Consider the following 10,191-nt stretch of genomic DNA (forward strand, 5'->3'; position numbering starts at 1 on the left):
TACACATATACAAACACACACATATATACACACATAAACACATACACAGACATACACAGACATACATACATATACACATATACAAACACACATACATACACACACATACACACACATACATACATACACATACATACACACATACACACATATGCATGCTTTGGATTTGACTAATTTTTTAAACTTACCTCTTTGCTTGTCATCATGTTTGTAGAATCCATCTTCACTGTTCAGAGTAGCAATAATTTCCTCAGTCTCACTGTTGTTCAGAGCTGGGCAGTGCCATACAGTATACATTCTACAGGTGGCAGAAAGAAAAAAGAAGGAGACAGTTGTGTTAGGGGGTTCTCTAGAGGAATGGAACTCAAAGCATGAATGTATCTTACAAAAGGACTTGTGTTAGACTGTCTTACGAGTTACAGTTGGGTAGTACACAACGGCCATCTTCCTGTTGGAGAGGCTGAGACCCTAGAAGATGCTCAGTCACCAGGGCTGGATGACTCGGCCTCTTGTCATGGAAGGCCTGGAGGGTTCCTGAAGTCACCAGCCTTCAGTCCACATTGGAAGACCAGAGAAGTTGGGTTCTGATGACAGTGAAGGATGATAGTGGTAATGACAGCAGTTGGCTAGACACTCCTACCAGCAACCAGTGACTGAAGGGAAGCACATGGCTTTGCTGTCTCTTCAGACCAACATCTTTCCGTGTGGCCATTGGAAGAGTCTGCAGCCAGAAGGCACTGCATGTTCAAGTAGAGGATTCTCCAACCATTAATTCTTCCTGGAAATGCCCCTTATAGACTCATTCATAAGAGTCTAAGGCATGTCTCTTAGGAAGATGCAATCAATATATCTAATACTAACTATAACCCATGCTATGATATGTGTGTATTTATGTTTGCCGGTCATAAACAAAGAATTTTCTGAAGTCCTGTGTCAACTCATGCTTTCATTTGTAGAGGACGAGGTTCCAGGGTCTCTGGCATCCTTCTCAGCACATGGCAGTGTCTGTATTGTTTCTAGTTTAGCCTTTGTCATACAGATGAGGTGGCATTTAGGTTTGCAAATAAAACTCTTGTGAAGGAATAATTTGATTTCTAGGGAAATGGCATTACAGACTCTACATTTAAATTCTCCTACTTGTTTGCAGCCCACATTGCCCTACTATGCTTTTGGGAGCTAAGGAATGGAGAGCCGTTTCTTTAACTAAACTCCAGCCTTTATTTAGACCTTACCTGTTCTTCCACCAACGTCCTCTTTCTGGTTCAAGAGCCACCTTGCATCTGGTTGTCATGTGCCCCCTCTCCTCAGGCCTATGGAAATGTCTAGGCATCCATTGTTTGATGGCCTCGAGAAACAACAGTGAGGTTATCCTGCAGCATCTCCTGTAGCCTGCTTCTGTCTCATGGTTTTCTCATGAGTAGAAGGGAGTTGGAGGTTGGAGAAAACAGTATCTCAGAGGTGAGGTATTTACCTTACTACATTGCAATCAAGGAAACCACGACGATGATATCACTGGATTAGAACCACTCACGTGGCTTTTTTGATTGAGTTTCCTTCACTGCTTAAGCTCACATTACCCTGTGTCTTCACTTAAAGTCACAGATTCTCATGTGCTATTCTGTAGTAGAAGGAAATCATGAAGTCTAGCTCACTCTTAAGTGGAAGGGAAGGGGGGATATTTTGATCCCACTTCTTGGAGCTGGAGAATGTATATTTATTATTTATAATTATTCTGAGGGAAGTGGAGTTTAATCTCATTCATTCATTCATTCATTCATCCATTCATTCATTCTTCTTAGTATTTTATACTTTGGGTGATAACCCAACACACATTATTTATTAGTTATTTTCACCAGCATTGACCTCTGGTAATCTTCTATGGTGGCCATCTTCTGTCCCTTTAAGGTGCCATGGCCCATCCTCTTATTTTTAAAGCACTTTCTCTCTTTCTAGAATTAAATAATAACCTAGGCTAGTGCTGTGTTGCTTCTGTCCAGTCTTGGAATCGGCTTTTTCTCTAAGGGCTCAGATTTCATTTGTTGGAGAACAATGTTGCAAATCCAGGATCTCAGTGCTGGGTGTCTCATTGTGTCTTCAGTTTGCACTGCCCAGGAAGATGATGGCCTTTCTACATGTTTCCTGGCCATTTGGATGCTCTTTTTAATGAAATCATTGGAGCCATTTGCATGTTATCTGTCCGTCTATCTATCCATAATCTATCTATCCATTCATCTATCTATCCATTCATTTTTCTATCTATCCATCCATCATCTATCTATCCATTCATTTCTCTATTCATCCATCCATCATCTATCTTTCCATTCACTCTATCTATCTATCTATCTATCTATCTATCTATCTATCTATCCATCCATCCGGTGATGGTGTGTGCATGTGAATCACTGGGCACCCGTGGAAGTCAGAGGACAACTTGCATGAATGGATTCTCTTATAGCAGCTGCATCCTTAGGATTAAACTTCATAAGACTTGATGGCAAGCACTGCCAGCCGAGCCCTCTCCTTGTCCGTTTGTCTGTTTTCCTACTGGAATGTCTACATTTTCCCCATTGTGGGTTTCCCTTAGTTATATATTCTGGATTTGAGTCCTTCACTGGGAGTATGTGTGGGAAATGTCTCCCCCTACTCTGTAGCTCACCTCTCCCTACTGCCAGAGTCTTTGACAAGCAAAGCAGGGCCTCTTCCATTTGGTCATCCCCCCTTCTGGATGTTTTTAGGATCTTATGTTACTTGTGAAAAGTTATGCACTCTTACGTTTCATATTTAAGGTGCAATACACCCAGACGTGCAAACTGGAGTTTAATGATGTTTTTGGTATTACTGTATAAGTTAGCTTTGGATTCTCTCTGTCTCTGTCTCTCTCTCTCTCTCTGTCTCTCTCTCTCTGTGTGTCTCTTTCTCTCTCTCTCACTTTGTATGTGTGTGTGTGTGTGTGTGTGTATGTGTGTGTGTGTATAGAGACTTAAAATTCCATTGATTTTTAGAAGTGGTAAATGAATGCCATCTTTATATTAATTACATGCCTTTTCTTGACTGGTGAGCCGGCTCACTGGGTAAGGATGCTTGTTGCCAAGGCTGACGATTTGAGTTCAATCCCTGGAACCCACAGGTGGAGGGAGAGATCTCACTCCTGAAAATTGTCCTCTAATCTCTAAGTACATATGCGCAGAGTAAAATAAAAAAAAATCCCCATCATCACTTGCTGTCCTTATACTTTCTCTCTATTGTATTATTCAGGTGAATTATATTGAGTAATATTGATTAATTTTAAATGTAATATGAAGTTTGTTGCTGTACCCTCCGCCCCATTTCATCATATGTCATTCTTTTTATGTATGACTAAGCGATTCTTAACAGTTTCAGGTGTGTTTAGGAAAGTCCTAAATGCCACGCACTCGCTCTTACTCAGGTCTAGTTTCATGGTTGCTGCTGACAGTATAACATACATTTAGGCGATTTTTTAAAGTTTGGCTTCCCTTTTCCCTGACTTATAAAAAATCCTTTAAAAGTTTCTCCACTTATTCTGTTTTCAGTGTAAACTCCAGGATTCTCTGATATCCCCAGAAAATGCTGCAGAGTGAGCGGGCTGAGGATGGCAGCTTTGTCACCAAGCTCACCCGGTGTACGAACCTCTGGGCTCCAAATCCTATCTGATCTTTTATTCCATTTAGAATTTTAACTGGAAGCGACTTAAAATTCCTTGGTTACTGTGTTGGTTATCGTAATTTATTTCTTTACTTATTTAGTCAGCTTGACACAAGCTCTGGTCATCTGGGAAGAGGAAGTCTTAATTGAGAAAATGCCCCATCAAATTGGCCTCCAGGCGAGCCCGTGGGGCATTTTCTTGATTGATCACTGATGTGACAATGGGCCCTCTGTCTTGATTGATGACTGATGTGGCAGTGGGCTTATCACCCCTGACCAGGTGCTCCTCCAACAGATTAAAAGAAAGTAAGCTTGGCTTCTACAGGAGGCCTACACACAGGAGTCCCTGCTACATCTCTAGTGATCTCCGAGACGTTCCCGCACATTTTGTGAATACTTAACACCAACATCGATGGGCGGTGGAAAATAGCTTTCGCTATCTCTTCCATTAAGGGTGTGGGGCTGAGATATGCTCGTGTGGTGTTGAGGAAGGCAGACATTGACCTCACCAAGAGGGCCTGGAGAACGCATGGAGGATGAGGTGGAGCATGTGATCACCATCATGCAGAATCCATGACAGCACAAGCACAAGATCCCAGTCTGGTTCTTGAACAGATGGAAAGATGTGATGGATGGGAAGTATAGCTAGGTTCTGGCCAATGGTCTAGACAGCAAGCTGCATGAAGACCTGGAATGGCTGAAGAAACGTAGAGCCTATAGGGGGCTGCCCCACTTTTGGAGTCTTTGTGTTCCAGGTCAGCACACTAAGGCTGCAGGAGCCTTACTGTGGGTGTATCCAAGAAGAAACGAGTCTCTGGGTCTTTGCTGTTAATAAATAGTTTATATGCCTATGGAGGGGAGAAGCAAGCTGTGGAAGCCATGGGGACAAGCTATTAAGTAGTGTTGCTCAGTGGTCTCTGCTTCATTTCCTGACACCGAATTCCTGCCTTGACTTCACTTGCTGATGGCCTTTAATCTGCAAGCCAAGTAAAACCTTTTCCTCTCCAAGTTGGCTTTAGTGAGTGTCTCATCACAGCAAAAGATGGTTTTCCATCACCCATGCTCACATCCTAAACAGCCCATCAACAAGAAATTCAAGGGAAGACTTTATCTTCCTGTGTGACTGTTTGGTTCTCAGCCTTCTGGTTTGGGAGGCTTGCTTTAAGGACAAGGGTGCTGGGTCTCTTCTCTTTGGGATTGTGGTTCCTCCACACTCGGCTGTCTTGGAAAGCAAAAGAATATCCTTTTCTTCTCCTAGCTCTGTGAGAGACTGTGCTGACTTAGAATTTGGATTCTAGGAAGATGTAGACCTTCTGTCTTCTCCTTTGTTGTAAGAGTGACAAACTCTGCTGAGCCATCTTCTTCCTTTGGTTTTCAAGGTTCTTTTGTAGACACTTCATACCCAACCCAACTTGCAAATGCATTCTTGGAGCCTGAGTTTGGGGACCTTTGAGTGGGACACACTCAAGCCAGAAGGAGCTCTAGTTAATTCCCCTGTTCAAAGGGTTCATCAGTTCCTTCTGTCTCTGTATCTTTATTTCCTACACTTCTCAGGAGTCCTGTATCATGTCTCAGAAAGCAGCCGTGGATATCTGTAAGGAACCCATGTTAGGAGACTCTTGGCTTCTAAAGCATCACGTTGGTGCACACTGCTTTAAAACACTCCTCCCTAATTAAGGGTGATAGTTACGAAGGGCAGGGACTGCCCACACCTTTAACTCCAGCATTTGGGAGGCAGAGGCAGGCAGGTCTCTGTGAGTTTGAGGCCAGCTTGGTCTACAGAACGAATTCTAGGACAACCAGGACTACACATAAAAACCTTGTCTCAAAAAATCAAACAAGAAGAAAAAGGAGGAAGAGGAAGAAGAGGAGGAAGAGGAGGAGGAGGAGGAGGAGGAGGAGGAGGAGGAGGAGGAGGAGGAGAAGGAGAAGGAGAAGAAGGGCAGCAGCAGCAGCAACAACAACAACAGCAACAACAGCAACAGCAACAAAGAGTGAAGGTTGGCTGGAAATCATGGAAGAGGCAAAGAACTAACACCAGAGACTTAGTTTTTAAAATATTTGTTCAAGTCGGATTGGTTTATTGAAGCCTACTTTATACATAGTGAAACTCATTCTTTTGGAGACCTACAGGGCAAGGGTTATTAAATGTGTCTAGTCATGTAGCCAGAGCCACAATGGACATACAGACCATTTCCATGTTTGTAAAATGTGCCATGGACCCTGCATAGTGTGTCTCTCTCAGTCCTTTCTGCTACAAGGGGGTCTGTTGTTTGGAGTGGACCTGCCCCTCCTTAGGCAGGGAAGGGCAACACTAATCTACCCTGAATGTGTGGCTATGGAGAGAGATCTGTTTTAGATGGGAGTCTCAGGGGAATATGAGTTCAAGACCAATATATGGTGTTGAATAAAACTTAGGCCCATTGATGAGGTTCTGGTTGGAGTGTCAGGGGACTAGACCTGGGTCTGAAGGAGAAGCTGGCCCGAGCCTCCAGTTCAGGGGTTGGAGGAACTGGAACTGGGAATGGGTGAGAGGCTGGACAGAGGGGCAACATCAGAAAGCAAGATGCTAGAACTCAGCATCCAGCATGGAATCTGGGGGCTGCTTTGGACAGAGGCCCTCAGTATTACATCAGAAATGTCACCAGACTGAAGAAGGGGCAGGTCCATATGCACAAGAGCTTATTGCTTCTAGCTGAAGCCATGCTAGACAAGCTGATTGCCAGATTGCTCTCAAACATGTGAGACAGTCCAACATGGACACAGACAAGTGCCTCTGCCCGGCTACGAGCTGGAAACTGCCTGGTAGGAGTCGGAGTTTCTCTCTGAGTAGGCCTGTTCTGTTCACAAGCACCCTATGGGGACAAGACTTGGACTCTTTGGAGGCTCAAGAACTAACTAGTCCTTCAAAGAGTCCTCGGTAATAGTCTCCCCCTAGACTATATGATATATAATGTGTAATATAATATATAATAATATGATGTAACAACATAATACTATATAACATATATAACATACATATATAATAGCACAATATAATATATACTGTATATACTATATAGTATATACTAATATGTATGTATATGTCTTCCCCTCTCTCTCCATCCCACATCTCCCGCTTTAAATCATTTCTTGTTAGAAGCTTCAAAAACTGTTGAAATTCCATAAATGATGTTTATGGAATTTCACAAACCATCATACAGACTGCGTGTGTCGGGGTGGGAGTGGGAGACACAGAAAACTTACACTGTGGCTACTTATTTCTTAACACCATCTTCTGGAGGTTAGTTGTAGAAAGACCCGCTGAGCTGAGCTCCTTTGCAGCCCAGAAGAAGATGGGCATGCCAAGAGGACCTAGGGAGGGAGAAGCAAGGTGCTCTTACCTTTGCAGAGTGGAGGGAGGGAGTGGTGAGGAGAAGGGGCACATTCAGATGGAGAGACATTTGGTGGAGGTAACATTCGTCCTTCTTCCATTTATCTGTTTAATCCAGATCACATTGTATAAAATTAGGTTTGAATATGTTTGCGGGATACAACATGATGCCTTTAAAACAAAATTTATTGTGTTGATGATGATGATGACTATTTTTAGTCTTAGGGTTTCACTGCTGTGAACAGACACCATGACCAAGGGAACTCTTATAAGGACAACATTTAATTGGGGCTGGCTTACAGGTTCAGAGATTCAGTCCATTATCTTCAAGGCAAGAGCATGGCAGCATCTAGGCAGGCATGGTGCTGGAGTAGCTTGGAGTTCTACACCTTCATCTGAAGGCCACTAGGAGGAGACTGGCTTCGAGGCATCTAGGATGAGGGTCTTAAAGCCTACGTCCACAGTGACACACCTACTCCAACAAAGCCAAACCTTCTATACAAACTATCACATTATCACCGTTATATTTATTAGTGTGTGTATATGTGTGGTCTGGGGATTGAAACTTTAGGTTATCAGGCTTGCTATCAAGCTCCGTCAGCCGTGGAGCCATCTTGCTGGCCTCAACAGGATGTTTTGAGACATATGCTCATATATACATACACGTGTACTTATGCATCATATAGACACACATATATGTATCTATACACATACATATATGTGTATATACATACATACACATGCACACACACATATACATCATATACATATGCACAGTGAAACTTGTTCTGGCCAAGGCAATGAGCACATCCATTTCACTGTATATATAGTTACTTGTCTTGGGTGAGAACACCTGGAGTCCACTCTTTGAGGAAACTTCCAGTGCACACTCCAGTGTTACCTATTATTGAGCTCACATGGTGGATCAGATCTGGACTCATCCCATGTAACTGTAACTGTGTACAGTTTGGTAGACTCCCCCCCCCCATACACACATATCAGTCCCTGGGGACCAACACCCTATTCTTCACTCTTACAGGATTTACTTTTGTTAGACTCACATGCTAGTGGTAGCATGGAGTATTTGTCTCCTTGGGTCTAGTTTGTTCACTTAGCATAATGTCTCCAAGTTCATCAGCAGCCCTTTCCTTTTAAAGTTGAGTAATATTTTATTATCTATATCACAGCTGAATGATCAGTTTGTCTGTTGAGGGTTATCTATGTTGCTTTCAATTTTTTCACTAGATAGCCAAGGCTAGCCTAGAACTTGAACTGTTTCTTCCCTTGTGATCTGAGTACAGCTCACACTCTGGCTACTATAGAAAACCCAGTTATATATAAGGAAGAACAGGTATCATAGAATATGCTGATTTTTTCCCTCTGGATATACCCCCAGAAGTAGGAATTCTGGGTCATAGAGCAATATTTTTAATTTTTCAAGGAAACACTACCCCCTTTCTCCTCATTGGCTGTATGAATTTATATTCTCACTAATAGTAACCAAGAGTTCTCTTTCTTCGAAACAGTCCCCAACACTTACCACTTCATCGTTTTGATAAAAGATCCGAACAGACTTGTCTGATGTCTCAGAGTGATTTTTGTTTGTATTTTCCTGATGAATGATTTTGAGCATTTTTTCCTATACCTGTTGGATGCTCCTGTGTCTTCTTTGGGAAAAATATTGTCTCTTTGCTACTTTTGATCATTCATTAATCAGATTTTATTTTCACTCAATTGTTGAATTTCTTGCTTATTTGAGATATTAACCCCTGATCAGATACATAGTTTACAAATCTTTTCTTCTGCCGATAGGCTCATTTTTAAATTGTTGATTATTTCCTTTGCTGGGCAGAGGACTTTTATTTTAATTTAAAGCTATTTTTGAGGCAGGATTTTATGAATCCTCTTTCCTCCTCTTCCTCTTCCTCCTCTTCTTCCTTTTCCTCCTCCTCCCCTCCCTGTCTCTTCTCTCATCCCCTCTACTTCCAATCTGCTAAAACAGAGCCTTACATAAGGCCAGTCAGTTTCCCCACTGAGACAAAACACCTTAGACAATCAGTCACAGAGAAGAAAATCAAGTCGTTGTTTCAGAAGTTTCAGTCCATGGTCACTTGATCCTGTTACTTTGGTCCTGGGACTGCTTAGTCCATTATGATGGTTGGGAGGGAGGGAGGGAGGGAGAGAGAGAGACTGAGGTTCCAATACCACCTTCAAAGGCATCTTTCCCAGTGCCCTAACTTCCTTCCGTTGGGACCTGCCTCTTAAGGGTCTGTCATCCAACATAGGCTGTTGGCCGAGTCTTTACCATGTGGGCCACTGGAGAACGTTCTATATCCAAATTACAGCAGCAGCTTCACCAAGAGCATGGAATCAAGGCCCCTTGGCCATAGTGTACTAATCAGAAGCATGCCACAAGTTCTCCCATGGCATTGACCAGGGGAGGTCACCAGGGGTGTGTCTGCTGTATAAGATCTGTTGCAACAATTCAACTCTGCCCTTACAGTACAAAGGCAGCTATAGACAATACAGAAGAAGAAACAAATGAGCGTAGTTCACTCTGAAACTCTACTTACAATAAATAATAGGCTGAGGGCCAGCTTTGGCTAATGGACTGCAGTTTGCCAATCTTAGTTTTTACAACACAGCAAACTCTTGACCTGAACCAGGGGATTTTTGCAAGGAATTGGTCACAACCTTAAAACATCCTCTTAATAACAAATCTTACTAATAGTTTCCCTCCAGAAGCTGTATTTTACTTGAGCAACTGACTGGTTTTATCTCATGAACACTGTAATTTTAGGTTACCAATGAAGTCTGATGAAATGGTTCAATGGATAAAGGCACCTGCTGCCAATTCTGATGACTCATGTTCGATCCCTGGGACCCACACAAAGGAAGGAGAGGATGGACTCCCTCAAGCCATCCTCTGACATTCACTACGGCATATATGCATGTGCGCGCACACAGTATTTATTTTAAAAGTAAAGCATCCTGGCAGAAAACATGTTGAGTGTATATTTTTCAATTTGTTTGGGTTTTCTTCTTTGCCTTGGCCAACAGGAAGCTCAGTGTCACTGAGCTAGAGTCATCCAATGTTAAAGACTCTGTGGGGGGTCTTCATTTTCTGTATATGATTTAATTTAATTTTCTCCATA

At 42.6% G+C, this 10,191-nt stretch overlaps 1 pseudogene; it reads left to right on the forward strand.

Moving 5' to 3' along the window:
• The window catches only part of LOC114628966, a 16,123-nt pseudogene extending 11,563 nt beyond the window's left edge, over positions 1–4,560 (forward strand).
• Positions 4,561–10,191: the final 5,631 nt, after the last annotated feature.

This window comes from Grammomys surdaster, unplaced genomic scaffold (assembly GCF_004785775.1).
Source record: "Grammomys surdaster isolate TR1022 unplaced genomic scaffold, NIH_TR_1.0 275, whole genome shotgun sequence".
NCBI classification, from domain to species: domain Eukaryota; kingdom Metazoa; phylum Chordata; class Mammalia; order Rodentia; family Muridae; genus Grammomys; species Grammomys surdaster.